Here is a 16,990-nt window from a genome sequence, read left to right as displayed (position 1 = left end):
CTCCAACTCACCCTTTTCCCTGCCGTCCCTTTTCTCTCCTGATTCCACTCAACCCAATCCCACTTCAATTTCTACACTCCCATAACCGCTAGACCCGAATAACCTTCACCTTCCCTCTCCCCATTCTCCCCTCTACTTACTCTCCTCATCCTGCTGCTCTATCCCACTCCCACCCTTCCCACTAACCACCTAACCCATTGCACTATATCCCCTCATGACCTTCTCTCACCCTCTACATTCTTTACCTATTGCCCCCTACTTCCAATTTGCCTCTTCCAATTCCCCACCGCATTAATTTTTGCCATGATTTCCTTCTCCCCTCTTCCTACCCAAAGCTACCCCTCTCCCCCACCCCAACCACCCCCTCTCCCTACCCGCACCACTTCTCTTCTCCCTACCCACCAACCCTCCTATTCCAAACCACCTCCCTTCTACCTACCCCAATACCTCTCCCATGCCCACCCCTGTCCCTGCCCCAAACCCTCTCCCACACGGTCCCTCCTCTCAATACACCATCCTCTCTCTAACCCCACCCACCCATCCCCTCCTCACCCACCCCCTCCCCTCTCTACCCCACCCAACCACCCCCTGCCTCTCCCTGCCCCCACTCACCTCACATCTTCTCCCTACACCCACCCATCCATCAACCCCGCTCTCCCTACCACCCCAAACCCCCTCATTTCCCTACCACCACCCACCTGCCTTCCCCAACCACCCAGCCCTCCTCTCCCTACCACCCTCCTCTCCCTACCTCCACCTCTCCCTACCCCTTATTCTCCCTACCCCACCCACACTCCTGCACTCCCTACCCCCACCAATCCTCCTCCTCTCCTTACCCCCTCCTCTCCCTATTCCCACCCACCCCCTGCTATCACTACCCCCACCCATCCCTCACTTTCCCTACCACCACCTGCCCCTCCTCTTCCTACCCCTACCCACCCCTCCCCCTCGTTTCCCTAACCCCTCCCACCCACCCCCCTCCTCTCCCTTTCCCCCTCTTCTCCCTACCCCACCTACCCTCCTTTCCCTACCCCCAAGCAACACCCTCCTCTCCTGACCTAGACACACCCCCTCCTCTCCCAACCCCCATCCTCTCCCTACCCCCACCCAGCCCCTCCTCTCCCTACCCCATACACCCCCTCCTACCCCACGCCAACCCCCTTCTCTCCCTACCCCCACCCAACCCCCCTGCTCTCCCTACCCCCACCTAACCCCCTCTTCTCCCTACTACCACCCGCCAACTCCCCTCCTTTCCCTGCCCCACCCACACCCCTCCTCTCCATACCCCCTCTGACCCACCCCACTCCTCTCCCTACCCCCACAGATCCCCTCCTCCCCTACCCCCACCCACCTCCTCTCCCTATCCCCACCCACCCAGCCCCCCTACCCCTATCCAGCCCCTCCTCTCCCTAAACCCGCACACGCCCTCCTCCCCCATTCCCACCCCCTTCTCTCCCTACCCCCACCCAATCCCCCTAATCTCCCTACCCCCAACCAAACCCACTCCCCTCTGTACCCCCAACCAACCCCCTCTATTCCCTACCCCCACCTAATCCCCTCTTCTCCCTACCACCACCTGCCAACTCCCCTCCTTTCCCTACCCCCACCCACACCACTCCTCTCCATACCCCCTCCCACCCAACCCCCTCCTTTCCCTACCCTCACCCACCAAACCTTTTCCTCTCACTACCCCAACCCACCCAACGATCCCTCATCTCCCTAACCCAACCAACCCCCTCATCTCCCTACCCCCACAAACTCCACTCCTCTGCCTAACCCCTCCCGCCCCCTCCTCCCTCTACCCCCCATCCACCACCTCCTGTCCTACCCCACCAAACCATGCCCCTCCTCTCCCTATCCTCTCCCAACCCCCTCCTCTCCCTACCCCATCCCACACACACCCCTAATCTCCCTAACCCCACCCACATCCTCTCCCCACCCCCACCCACCCACACCCCCTCCTCTCCATATCACCACCCACACATCCTCTGCCTAGCAACACCCACCCACCCCCTCCTCTCCCTATCCTCACCCACCCACCCCCTCCTCACCAGCCCCCCTCCTCTATCTACCCCCACTCACCTCAAATCTTCCCCTTACCCCCACCCACCCACCCAACGCCTGCTCTCCCTACCATCCCACAACCCCCTCCTCTCACTACCCCCTCCTCTCCCTACTCCCATCCACTCACCCCACTCCTCTCCCTACCCCCACCCCCCTCCTCTCCCTACCCCTTATTCTCCCTACACCCACCCATCCCCCTCCTCTCCCTACCCCCCACCCATCCCCCTCCTCTGCCTACCCCCACCCACCCCCTTCCTCTCCCTACACCCCCTACTCTCCCTATCCCCACCAAACTCCTCCTTTCCGACCCCCACCGATCCCCCACTATATCCACCAACACCAACCCCGCCTCTCCCTACCCCCACTCACCAAGCCCCCTCTCCCTACCCCTACCCACCCCCTCCTCTCCCTAACCCACCCAAATCCCCTCCTCTCCCTACCCCCAGCTCCTCCTTAACCCGACCCACCCCCTCCACTCCCTACACCCACCGAACCCCCTCTTCTCCCTACCACCACCTGCCAACTCCCCTCCTTTCCCTACCCCCACACACACCACTCCTCTCCATACCCCCTCCCACCCAACCCCCTCCTCTCCCTACCCTCACCCACCAAACCCCCTCCTCTCACTGCCCCAACCCACCCAACGATCCCTCATCTCCCTAACCCAACCCATCCCCTCATCTCCCTACCCCCACAAACTCCACTCCTCTGCCTAACCCCCTCCTGCCCCCTCCTCCCTCTACCCCCCACCCACCACCTCCTGTTCTACCCCACCAACCCATGCCCCTCCTCTCCCTATCCCCTCCTAACCCCCTCCTCTCCCTACCCCATCCCACACACCCCTCCTCTCCCTATCACCACTCACCCACCCCCCTCACTAACCCCCTCCTCTCTCTACCCCCACTCACCTCAAATCTTCCCCCTATCCCCACCCACCCACCAACCCCTGTTCTCCCTACCACCCCATAACCCCCTCCTCTCCCTACTCCCATCCACTCACCCCCCTCCTCTCTGTACCCCCCCCTCCTCTGCCTACCACCTTATTCTCCCTACCCCCACCCATCCCCCTCCTCTACCTACCCCCCACCCATCCCCCTCCTCTCCCTACCCCCACCCACCCCCTTCCTCTCCCTACACCTCCTACTCTCCCTATCCCCACCAAACTCATCCTTTCCCTACCCCCACCGATCCCCCACTCTCTCCATCAACACCAACCCCCGCCTCTCCCTACCCCCACTCACCAAGCCCCCTCTCCCTACCCACCCCCTCCTCTCCCTAACCCCACCTAAATCCCCTCCTCTCCCTACCCCTAGCTCCTCCTTAACCCGACCCACCCCCTCCACTCCCTACACCCACCGAACTCCACTCCTCTGCCTAACCTCCTCCCACACCCACCTCCCCTACCCCCACCCTCCCCCTCTTCTCCCTTCTGCCACCCACCCACCTAATCATCCTGCCACCACCCACCCAGCTGCCCTCCTTTCCATACCCCCACCCACCTACCCTCTGTTCCCTACCCCATCCTCTCACTATCCCAACCACCCACCCTCCTCCAAACCCTAAACCCCACCCACACCTCTGCTGCTATTGACCCCCACCACCTCTCCCTACCACCACCCAACCAACCCCTTCTTTTCCAAATCCCCAAGCACCCACCGTCCTCCTCTCCCTACTGCCACCTTCCTCCTCTCCCTACTCCCCACCAACCCTAGCCTCCACCCACCCACACCCCCTCCTCTCCTTACACCCAACCCCCTCCCTACCCCCTACCCACCCTCCTCTCCCTACCCCCTCCTCTTCCTACACCTAACAACCCCCTCCTCTCCATATCCCCAACAACCCCTCCTCTCCCCTAGCCCCATCCACCCACCCACACCCTGCTCACCCACCCCATCCTCTCTCTACCCCACCCAACCACCCCTTGCCTCTCCCTGTCCCCACTCACCTCACATCTTCTACCTACCCCAATCTACCCACCCACCAACCTCGGCTCTCCCAACCACCCCCAACCCCTCCTCTCTCAACCCCCTCCTCTCCCTACCACCACCCACCCCCCTCCTCTCCCTACCCCGAACCACCCACCCACCCCCTCCTCTCCCTACCTCCTTATTTTACCTACCCCAGCCACACTCCTGCTCTCCCTACACCCACCCCCACCCACCCCCTCCTCTCCCTACCCCCTTTTTTCCCTATCCCCACCCACACTCCAGCTCTCCCTATCTGCACCCAACTCCCTCCTTTCCCTACCCCCACCCATTCCCCACTCTCCTTATCACCACCCACCCCCTCCTCTCCCTATCCACTCGTCTCCCAACCCCCACCCACTCACCCCCTTGGTTCCCTACCCCTCCCACTCACTCCCTCCTCTCCCTATCCCCCTCCTCTCCATACCCTCACCTACCCTCCTTTCCCTACCCCCATGCAACACCCTCCTCTACTGACCTACACCCACCCACCCACTTTCCCTACCCCCACACACCATCCATCCTCTCCCTATCCCCACCCACCCGCACCCCCTTTCCTCCCTACTCCCTCCCACTGCATCCCACCACCCCTCCTCCCCCTACCGCCACCCACCCACCTCATCCTTTTCCTACCCACACAGATCCCCTCTTCCCCTACCCCCACCCACCTCCTCTCCCTAGCACCACCCACCAAGCCCCCAGTCTCTACCACTACCCACCAACCCCCCTCTCTCTACCCCTACCCCACCCCTCTCCCCGTCCCCCACCCCCTTCTCTTCCTACTCCCGCCCAAACCCCCTCCTCTCCCTACCCCCAGCCAAACCCCTCCTCTCCCTACCCCCAACCAACCCCCTCCTCTCCATACCCCACCTACCCCTGCTCTCCTTTGCCCCAACTACCCCCTTCTTCTCCCAACTACCACCCCACCAACCCCCTTTTTCCCTGACCCCCACCCACCCCCCCTCTCCCTACCCTCCCACCCAACCCCCCTCCTCTCCCTATCCCCACCCAACCATCGCTTCTCTCACTAACCTGACCGTCCCCCTCCACTCCCTACCCCCACCAAACTCCACTCCTCCTCCACCTAACCCCCTCCCACTCCTCCTCCACCTAACCCCCTCCCACTCCTCCTCCACCTACCCCTCACCCACCCCCCTCTTCTCCCTACCCACACATGCCCCCCTCCTCTCCTTACCCCCACCCACCCTCTCCTCTCACAACCCCAACTACCCACCTCCCTCCAAACCCTAAACTCCACCTGCCCCCTGCCGCTCCTGACCCCCCACTGCCTCTCCCTACAACCACCCACCCACCCCTCCTCTCCCTATCCCCCACCCACCCTAGCCTCCACCCACCCACACACCCTCCTCTCCCTACACCCAACCCCCTCCCTTCCCCTCACTCACCCTCCTCTCCCTACCCCCTCTTCCTACACCCACCAACCACCTCCTCTCCTTATCCCCAGCCCCTCCTCTCCCCTACCCCATCCACCCACCCCTCCTCTCCCTACCCAAACCCACCCACACCCCTCCTCTCTACCCCCATGCACCTGTACACTGACCCCCCTCTCCCTAACCCCCACTCACCTCCCTACCCCCACCCACCAAGCCCCCCTCTCTCTACCCCCACCCACCAAGCCCCCCTCTCTCTACCCCTACCCACCCCCTCCTCTCCCTACCCCCACACACACCCTTTTCCTCGCCCCCTTCTCTCCCTACCCCCACCAAACCCCCCTTATCTCCATACCCCCAACCAACCCCCTCCTCTCCATACCCCCAACCAACCCCCTCCTTTCACTACCGCACCTATCCCCCTCTTCTCACTACCACCACCCACCCACCCCCTCCTTTCCCTACCCCACCGACAACCCTCCTCTCCCTATCCCCCACCCACCCTAGCCTCCACCCACCCACATACCCCCTTCTCTTCCTACACCCACCAACCACCTCCTCTCCTTATCCCCACCCCCTCCTCCACCCACCCACACCCCTCCTCTCTACCCCCATGCACCTGTCCACTGATCCCCCCTCTCCCTAAACTACCCCCATGCACCTGTCCACTGATCCCCCCTCTCCCTAAACCCCACCCACCACCTCTCCCTACCCCCACCCACCAAGCCCCCCTCTCTCTACCCCTGCCCACCCCCTCTCCTTACCCCCACACACACTCTTCTCCCCACCCCCTTCTCTCCCTACCCCCACCCAACCCCCCTTATCTCCCTACCCCCAACCAACCCCCTCCTCTCCATACCCCCAACCAACCCCCTCCTTTAACTACCCCCACCTGTCCCCCCTCTTCTCACTACCACCACCTGCCGACCCCCTCATTTCCCTACCCCACCAACAACCCTCCTCTCCCTATCCCAACCCACGCAACCCCCCACCTATCCCTACCCCCACAACACCCAACCATCCCACCTCACCCTAACCCGACCCACCCCCTCCTCTCCCTACCCCACCAAACTCCACTCCTCTGCCTAACCCCCTCCGACCCCCTACTCCCCTACCCCCACTGACACACGCCTGTCCTACCCCACTCACCCATGCCCCTCCTCTCCCTACCCCTACCCACCCCCTCCTCTCCCTACCCCCACACACCCCCTCCGAACCCCACCCCACCCCCTTCTCTCCCTACCCCCAACCCAACCCCCCTTATCTCCCTACCCCCAACCAACCCCCCTCCTCTCCACACCCCAACCAACCCCCTTCTCCCCCTACCCCCACCTAACCCCCTCTTCTCCCTACCACCACCTGACTAGCCCCTCCTTTCCCTACCCCACCTCGCCCTACCCCCTCCCAGCCAACCCCCTCCTCCTCCTACCCCCACCCAGCCAACCATCCCTCCTCTCCGTAACCTGACCCACCCACTCCTCTCCCTACCACCACCCAGCCACACACCCCCTCTACCTACCCCCAACCACATCCTCTCCCCACTATCACCCCGCCACCTCTCCGTATCACCACCCATCCCTCCTCTACCTACTACCACCCACCCCCTCCTCTCCCTATCCCCACCCAACCACACCCTGCTCACCCATCCCCTCCTCTCTCTACCCCACCCAACCACCCCCTGCATCTCCCTGCCCCCACTCACCACAAATCTACCTACCCCCACCCACCAACCCCTGCTCTCCCTACCACCCCCAACCCCTCCTCTCCTTACCCCCTCCTCTCCTTAGCCCCTCCTCTCACTACCCCATCCACCCACCCCCTCCTCTCACTACCCCATCCACCCACCCCCCTCTCCCCAGCCCCCCACTCTCCCTACCACCACCCACCTCCTCCTCTCCCTACCCCCACCCACTGACCCACCCCCTTGTTTCCCTACCCCCTCCCAAACACCCCCTTCCTCTCCCTATCCCCTTCCACCCACCCCCTTCCTCTCCCTATCCCCCTCCTCTCCCTACCCCCACCAACCCTTCTTTCACTGCCCCCACGCAACACCTTCCTCTACTGACCTACACCCAACCACCCCCTCTTCCTACCTCCACCCACCCACCTTCCCTCCTCTCCCTACCCCCACGCACCCTCCTTTCACTGCCCCCTTGCAACACCCTCCTCGACTTATCTACACCCACCCACCCCCCTTTCGTTACCCCCCCACCCACTCTCCTGCCTCTCCCTAACCCCACACACCCACCCTCCCACCTCTCCCTACCACCACGCACCCACACCCCCTTTCCTCGCTACCACCTCCCACCCCATCCCTCCACCCCTCTCTCCCTACCCCCAAGCACCCAACCGCTCTTCTCCCTACACCCATCCCCTCCTGTCCCTAACCCCACCCAACCCCCCCTCTCCCTAACCCCACCCACCCCCTCCTCTCCCTACCCCATCCACCCACACGCCTCCTCTCCCTACATCCATCCACCCACACGCCCCCTCTACCCCCATGCACTTGTCCACTGACCACCACCCTCTCCCTAACCCCCACCCCCTCCTCTCGCTACCCACACCCACCAAGCTCACTCTCCCTACCCCTACCCACCCCCTCATCTCCCTACCACCACACATCCCCTCCTCCCCCACCCCCTTCTCTCCCTACCACCCAACCCCCATATCTCCCTACCCCCAATCAACCCCCTCCTCTCAACCCTTACCAACCCCCTCATCCCCTAACCCCACGAAACCCCCTGCCCACCCCCTTCTTTCCATACCCCCACCCACCCCCTCCTCTCCCTACCCCCTCCCACCCAACCCTCCTCCTCCCCCTACACCCACCCATCCAACCACCCTTCCTCTCGTTCACATCCCCTCCTCCCCCACCCCCCTCCTGTTCCTCCCCCGGCCGCTTGCCCCCTCTTCTTCCTATACCCCACCCAGCCCCTCCTCTCCATACCACCCACTCACCCCCCTCCTCTCCCTACCAATCACCCACCAATGCCCCTCCTCTCACTATTCCCAACAATCCACCCCTCCTCTCCCTACCCTCACTGAGCCCCCTCCTCTCCCTACCCCCAACCAACCCCCCTCCTCTCAACCCTAACCAACCCCCTCCTCACCCACCCCCACGAAACCCCCTCTTCTCCCTACCACCACCTGCCCACCCCCTCCTTTCCGTACCCCCACCCACCCCCCTCCTCTCCCTACCCCCTCCCACCCAGCCCTCCTCCTCCTCCCTACATCCACCCATCCAACCACCCTTCCTCTCGTTAACCCTGCCCACCCCCTCCTGTCCCTCCCCCAGCCGCTTGCCCCCTCTTCTTCCTATACCCCACCCAGCCCCTCCTCTCCATACCACCCACTCACCCCCCTCCTCTCCCTACCAATCACCCACCAATGCCCCTCCTCTCCCTACCCCCACCAACCCACTAACTTCACTATTCCCAACAATCCACCCCCTCCTCTCCCTACCCTCACTGAGCCCCCTCCTCTCCCTACCACCAACCATGCCCTTCCTCTCCCTACCACCAACCACGCCCCTCCTCTCCCTACCCCCACCAACCCACCCCCTCCTTGCCCTACCCCCAGTTCTCCCGACCCCCTCCCACCGCCCTCTTCTCCCTACCCCTTCCTCTCCCTACCACCACCCACCCCACTCCTCTCCCTACCCCCACCAACCCCCCACTCCTCTCCCTAACCACCCACCCCCCTCCTCTCCCTAACCCCAACATCTCCCTACCCACACCCACCCACCCCATCTCCTCTCCCTAACCCCAGAGACCCCCCTTCTCCTCTCGTTACCCCAACCCACCCACACCCCTCCGCTCTACCCCCCATGCACTTGTTCACTGACCACCCACCTCTCCCTAACCCCCACCCACCTCCTCTACCTACCCTTACCCCCCTCCTCTCCCTACCCCACACTCCCCCTCCTCCCCCACCCCTTTCTTGCCCTACCACCACCCAACCCCTGTATCTCCCTACACCCAACCAACCCCCTCCTCTCCATACCCCCAACCAACCCCCTCCTCCCCCTACCCCCACCAAACCCCCTCTTCTCCCTACCACCACCTGCCCACCCCCCTCCTCTCCCTAACCCCTCCCACCCAACCCACCTCCTCTCCCTAACCCCAGCCACCTAACCATCCCTCCTCTCCGTAACCCTGCCCACACCCCTCCTGCCCCTCCCCCCAGCCGCCCGCCCCCTTTTCTCCCTATCCCCCACCCAGCCCCACCTCTCCATACCACCCACTCGTCCCCCTCCTCTCCCTACCCTCCACCCACCCACCCACCCCCCTCCTCTCACTATTCCCAACCATCCACCCCCTGCTCTCCATACCCCCACTGACCCTCCTTCTCTCCCTACCACCAACCACGCCCTTCCTCTGCCTACCACCAACCACGCCCCTCCTCTCCCTACCCCCACCAACCCACCCCCCGTTGCCCTACCCCCAGCTCTCCTGACCCGCTCCCACCCCCCTTCTCCCTGCCCCCTTCCTCTCCCCACCCCCACCCACCCCCTCCTTTTCCTACCCCCACCAACCCTCCACTCCTCTCCCTACCCCTACCCACCCACCCCCCTCCTCTCTCTAAACCCAACATCTCCCAACCCACACCCACCCACCCCATCTCCTCTCCCTACCCCAACCCACCCCCTCCTCTCCCTACCCCCACATACCCCCTCCTCTCCCTCTCCCAACCCACCCTCTTACTCTCCCACTCCCACTCTCCCTACCCCCACCACCCCCCTCTCCCTACCCACACACCCCCTCTCCCTACCCCCACCCACCCACCACCTTCCTCTCCCTACCACCACCCACCCATTCCCTCCTGTCCCTACCACCACCCACCCACCACCACTCCTCTCCCTACCCCCACCCACCCCCCTCATCTCCCTACCCCCACCACCCTCCTTTCCCTACCCCACTCACCCACCCCCTCCTCTCCCTAGCCCTCAACCACCCACCAACCCTCCTCCTCTCCGTACCCCTTCCTCTCCCTAAACCTCCTCTCCCTAATCCCCACCCAACCCCTCCTCCTCTCCCTACCCCCAAACCTCCCACCCCCCTCCTCTCCCTAACCCCAACATCTCCCTACCCACACCCACCCACCCCATCTCCCCTCCCTAACCCCAGAGACCCCCCTTCTCCTCTCGTTACCCCAACCCACCCCCTCCTCTCCCTACCCCAACCCACCCCCTCCTCTCCCTACCCCCACAGACCCCCTCCTCTCCCTACCCCAACCCACCCTCCTCTCCCTACCCCAACCCACCCCCTCCTCTCCCACCTCCACTCTCCCTACCCCCACCCACCCTTCCTCTCCCTACCCACACACCCCCTCTCCCTAACCCCACCCACCAACCGCCTTCTACTCCCTACCCCCACCCACCACCCCTCCTCACCCTACCCGCACCCACCTCCCCTCCTCTCCCTACCCCCACCCAGACCCCTCCTTTCCCTACCCCTCCCCCACCCCTCTCATCTCCCTACCCTCACAGATCCCCCTCCTCTCCCTACCTCAACCCACCCCCTCCTTTCCCTACCCCCGACCATCCCCCACTCTCCCTACCACCACCCAACCCCTCCTCTCCCTACCCCTGAACCCCCACCCACCCCCTAGTTTCCCTAACCCCTCCCAACCACCCCTTCCTCACTCTATCCCCTCCCACCCCACCCCCTTCCTCTCCCTACCCCCCTCTTCTCCCTACTCACACCCCCCTCCTCTCCCTACCCCCACCCACCATAGCCTCCACCCACCCACACAATCTCCTCTCCCTACACCCAACCCCCCTCACTACCCCAACCACGCTCCTCTTCCTACACCCACCAACCCCTTCATCTCCCTATCCCACCCACCCCCTCCTCTCCCTACCCCCATCCACCCACCCCCTCCTCTCCCTACCTCCACCTACCCACACCCCTCCTCTCTACCCCCATGCACTTGTTCACTGACCACCCACCTCTCCCTAACCCCCACCCACCTCCTCTACCTACCCTTACCCCCTCCTCTCCCTACCCCCACACTCCCCCTCCTCCCCCACCCCTTTCTTGCCCTACCACCACCCAACCCCTGTATCTCCCTACACCCAACCAACCCCCCTCCTCTCCATACCCCCAACCAACCCCCTCCTCCCCCTACCCCCACCAAACCCCCTCTTCTCCCTACCACCACCTGCCCACCCCCCTCCTCTCCCTAACCCCTCCCACCCAACCCACCTCCTCTCCCTAACCCCAGCCACCTAACCATCCCTCCTCTCCGTAACCCTACCCACACCCCTCCTGCCCCTCCCCCCAGCCGCCAGCCCCCTCTTCTCCCTATCCCCCACCCAGCCCCTCCTCTCCATACCACCCACTCACCCCCTCCTCTCCCTACCCTCCACCCACCCACCCACCCCCCTCCTCTCACTATTCCCAACCATCCACCCCCTGCTCTCCATACCCCCACTGACCCTCCTTCTCTCCCTACCACCAACCACGCCCCTCCTCTCCCTACCACCAACCACGCCCCTCCTCTCCCTACCCCCACCAACCCACCCCCCCGTTGCCCTACCCTCAGCTCTCCTGACCCGCTCCCACCCCCCTTCTCCCTGCCCCCTTCCTCTCCCTACCCCCACCCACCCCCTCCTTTTCCTACCCCACCAACCCTCCACTCCTCTCCCTACCCCTACCCACCCACCCCCCTCCTCTCTCTAAACCCAACATCTCCCAACCCACACCCACCCACTCCATCTCCTCTCCCTACCCCAACCCACCCCCTCCTCTCCCTACCCCCACATACCCCCTCATCTCCCTCTCCCAACCTACCCTCCTACTCTCCCACTCCCACTCTCCCTACCCCCACTACCCCCCTCTCCCTACCCACACATCCCCTCTCCCTACCCCCACCCACCCACCACCTTCCTCTCCCTACCACCACCCACCCATTCCCTCCTGTCCCTACCACCACCCACCCACCACCACTCCTCTCCCTACAACCAACCCAGCCCCCTCATCTCCCTACCCCTATCCCCCATCCCTCTCATCTCCCTACCCCCACCACCCTCCTTTCCCTACCCCACTCACCCACCCCCTCCTCTCCCTAGCCCTCAACCACCCACCCACCCTCCTCCTCTCCGTACCCCTTCCTCTCCCTAAACCTCCTCTCCCTACTCCCCACCCAACCCCTCCTCCTCTCCCTACCCCCAAACCACCCACACCCCCCTTCTCCCTACCCTGTGTCTAAAACATGGGGAAGGGAGACTAAGCCCTCCCATCCTGACTTATCATTTTGTGAACACTTCTTTCTTTTCTGAAGAACATTATCCCACACTCTTTTGTGATTTAGTTGTGAGGTTTGGCAATGGGTTTCTTAGTGAAGGCCCTTTTTATATGACACAACATCACTAGGAATTTCTTATTTCTCATTTGATGGATGACGCTTGCTTACATCTTAGCTTTAGGTTTAGATAAGGCGTTTTCCCAAACTGTAAACAGAATTCATTGTTCAATAAACACCCTTGAACTGTGATCATTTGTGACTGTCTTACTTGTTTCCACCATGAGTTCCTCACACCACCCACCAACCCCCCTCCTCTCCCGACCCCCTGACCCACACCTATCTGGGTGGAGGTATAGAGAGTGGGGTTTTGTTGTGTGGGGGTAGAGAGGTGGGTGGGGGTATAGAGTATGGGGTTTTGGTGGGTGGGCATAGAGTGGGGGTTGGTGGGTGGGTTAAACACACTGGAGGTCGGGTGCATGGGTCATGGTCGAGACTGTGGGCACCGAGGGGGTGGGATGCTAGAGAGTGTTGGGCTTGGGCGGGTGGGTAAGTGTAGACAGAGAATGAACACCATAGGGCAAACCAATGCGTTAATCAATCTGCAAAATGCCTGGTTAAAGTAACGCACAGACCCACACATATATTTTGTCTCTGTGAGAACCTAGGTAATATATTTATTTCCATTTAGCAGAGGCCTGTATACTCTGTTCTATATTACGTTCCTATGGAGATGTACTTTTAAATATTATTTTAGTGTCTCACTGTATTTACTCTTACGGTTTCTTTAGTGGAAACAAGGGACCAAGACTCTGCATGGGATGGTTACTTTCCTGACCCATCTGGCAAAAACTATCTGCCTCAGCATCAGCACATGGCCTTCAGTTTCTCCCACGGACCATATCCTTCTGTAATCGAGTTCTGCTCCTAGGCACTGGACTCCCTTCTGCTTCAGTCCCATTCTGGAATTCGACTCTTGAAACCTCTACTAGCAATCCACCTGTCTCCATATGGGATCCAAAGTATTCATCCTCGGGGCTCTCTCTTTCTGCTTCTTCATGATTCCAAATATCTGCCTTCTCAGCATAGAAGTGAGAATTTTAAAGAGAGCAATACCCTGCGTTGAAAGTTATTTGTAATTACATTTGGTTCTAAGAGACCAAATGAGCTAACAAAAAAATGAACAGTATTAAACTACCCTTTTATAAAACTTCCACCTCCTTAAAAATAACAGCACTAGACTTTAAAGCAAGCTGCATCCTGAAATGTGTCTTAAATGCAGCAAGGAAACATAAAAGTAAAGTTCTCAAAAATATTTTTCCGTACTAAAATATGTTTTTCCTATGTCTCATCTCAGTGTTCGACCAGGGCTATGTAAGAATCAGAATATAGTATGAAGAGAATAGATTTGATCATTTTTTTAAATATTGAGGTATCACTATGAAAGTAGCATATTTTTAAAGATCCTTTCCTTGAGATCACACTCCTATTTTAGTTTTTACTCTACCAAATATAGTTGAAGAGTTATACAGAATTGTATCTCTTAAACATGTCCCCCTTTAAAGCGGTCAGGTTTTAATATGTCTTTTACTTTCCTTACGTTTATTCACAGACCCCAATTTCAATGCATTATTCCAAACACAAGCCACAAGCCTGTTTCTTTGAAGATAAGATGTATTCATTCCTTAGTAATACAACTCCCTTTTAGCCTTCAGAATATTTATATTGTAAGTTTCCCATGGCCTGAGAAGGAAGCATATCTAAATAGCATCTGGTTTTCTATGACTCACAAGAAGAGATAATATGGACCTTATATTATTGATGAGGTCTTGTAGGTGTTAATAGGAATTACCTTTGAATAAAATCACCTTAAAGCAAAAATGATTTGAGATCCTTAGCCCTCGGGAGACCACATATTTTAATATTCTGCCTACCTTTTAATATTTTGGGAAGTAAATCTGTCATACTGGATAGTTTTCAGAGGAGTTTTAAAGCCTGAATTTTGCCACTGGATAGCAATTGTACTCGCAGTGTACAGAAGAATTCCCACTTCACACCCTGCCTATAAGGACAACAACATATTTTTTAATTTGCCTTTAATTGAAAACAACTTTTTAGCCAAAAAACACATTCCTACACAGTTTCTTAGACAAATTCTCATCAGTCCATTAAAATAGCTCTTTCATAAATTCCCTTTAAACAGATTATCTAAAAATTGACCTTATCGATCACATAACCGGTTTTGCTTCCTTCCATCAAGGCACTCCACCATACTTCCATCTCTTGATCGGTACTCAGATAGTAAATGTCCAAATTGTTTTGTGCATCTCTCTTTAAGGGCTGGGCAGGAGATGATAAGATGTTTCAGGGTTTCCACAATAGAATCATCTTTACAAAACCACACTTGTTTCCTTCAGTCAAACCATGGATTGCCCGAATGTTGTTTGTTGGAAGGAGATTGCGGCAAGTTCTCTGGAATTGTTCTCTGAATTTTCTATTTGGAAATTGTTTTAAATAGTTACAAACAACATCCATTTTCGTGACTCTGGCAAAATGTGTGCTACCGATTGATAATTGTCAGATGATTCCAGAGTCCCCTGGACCATATCTTGATAGTGGGAGTTGCTGATCAAACATGATGTATTTAATTCACCACATATGATCATGTTTCGCGTCTGTTGGTTTATGTACGCGTCGTCGATCAAGTTAAAGATCCGGTCAATGAAACACTCATTCGATATTAACACAGATTTCCAGTAAAGATTCATTACTACCAATTTTGCTGGCTTCTATAGACCCTGTGGGTTGTCCGCTGTCTCCCAACCAATAAGAAGTTCTTGTGACAAAGGACTCGATGAAACCATCTTGATTAGGTTCAATGAGCTACTATATTTAACAACCATCAAAAGACCAGAGGATGGACACCTTTTTTTCCCCTTTGGTAGCTGCGCTCAGTGATGTCTCCAAACCGTCAAGGATAGGATTCTCACACAGTCACGTTTCTTACATACATAATAAATTGAAATCTCCCAGATTTGTCTCACTGGTTTTAATGAGATGACCATAACCTTGCGTATATACCACAAAGCCATTTTTAATCGCTAGCAATTGCTTAGTCTTTAAGATGTTTTAAAAATCCGGTGAGGTCTGGGTTGATGTTAGGGAGAGGAGGAGGTTGGTGGGTGGGTTTAGGGTGAGGAGGGGGTGGGTGGGTGTAGAGATAGGAGGGGGGTGGGTGAGTGGGGTAGTGAGAGGAGGGGGGTGGGTGAGTGGGGGTAGCGAGAGGAGGGGGGTGGGTGGGGGTAGGGAGAATAGGAGTGGTGGGTGAGGGTAGGGAGAGGGAAGGGGGAGGCTTGGGTAGGGAGAGAGGTGTGGGTGGGGGTAGGGAGAGGGGTGTGGATGGGTGCGGGTAGGGAGAGGGGAACGGGGTAGGGAGAGGAGGGGGTTGGGTGGATGGGGTAGGGGGAGAAGGGTATGGGTGGGAGTAGGGGGAGAAGTGGGGTTGGTGGGTTGGGGTAGGGAGAGAAGTGGGGTCAGTGGGTGGGGGTAGGAAGAGGAGGGAAGTGGGTGGGGGTATGGAAAGGAGAGGAGGGGGTAGGGAGAAGAGGGGGTGGGTCGATACAGTAGGGAGAGGAAGGGGATGTGTGGGTGGGGGTAGGAAGAGGAGGGTGTTGGGTAGGGGGTAGATAGAGGAGAGGAGAGTGCGTAGAGTAAGGGTGGGTGGGGGTAGGGAGAGGAGGGGTAGGTGGGTTTAGTGAGAGGAGAGGTGGGTGTAGTGAGAGAAGGGGTGGGGGTAGGGAGAGGAGGGGGTGGGTGGGGGTTGTAGGGAGAGCATGGGTGGTGGGTGGGGGTAAGAAGAGAACGTGGGTGGGTGAGTGGGGAAGGGAATGGAGGGGAATGAGTGGGTGGGAGTAGGGAGAGGAGGAGGGTTGGTGGGGTGGGTGTTGGAAGAGCAGGGATGGATGGGGGTTGGGGGAGGGAAGGGGGTGGGTGGGTGGTGGTAGAGATAGGAGGGGGTGACTGGTTGGGGTAGGGAGAGAGATGTGTGGTAGGTGGGGGTACGGAGAGGAGGTGGGTGGCTGGGGGTAGGGATGGGGTGGGTGGGGGCAATGAGAGGAGGGGGTGGGTGGGGGTAGGTAGAGGGTGGGAGGTTTTGGTGGTAGGGGGTAGGGAGATGATGGGGTGGGTGGGGGGTAGGAAGAGGGTGGGGTGGGTGGGTGTAGGGAGAGGAGGGGGTGGATGGGGGTATGGAGAGGCGGGGCTGGGTGGGGGTATGGAGAGGAGGGGGTGGGTGGGGGTAGGGGGAGGAGGGGTGCATAGTGGGTC

Source organism: Ambystoma mexicanum, chromosome 10 (assembly GCF_040938575.1).
Source record: "Ambystoma mexicanum isolate Mex_15411 chromosome 10, UKY_AmexF1_1, whole genome shotgun sequence".
Classification (NCBI taxonomy): domain Eukaryota; kingdom Metazoa; phylum Chordata; class Amphibia; order Caudata; family Ambystomatidae; genus Ambystoma; species Ambystoma mexicanum.
This window is presented reverse-complemented; position numbering follows the sequence as displayed.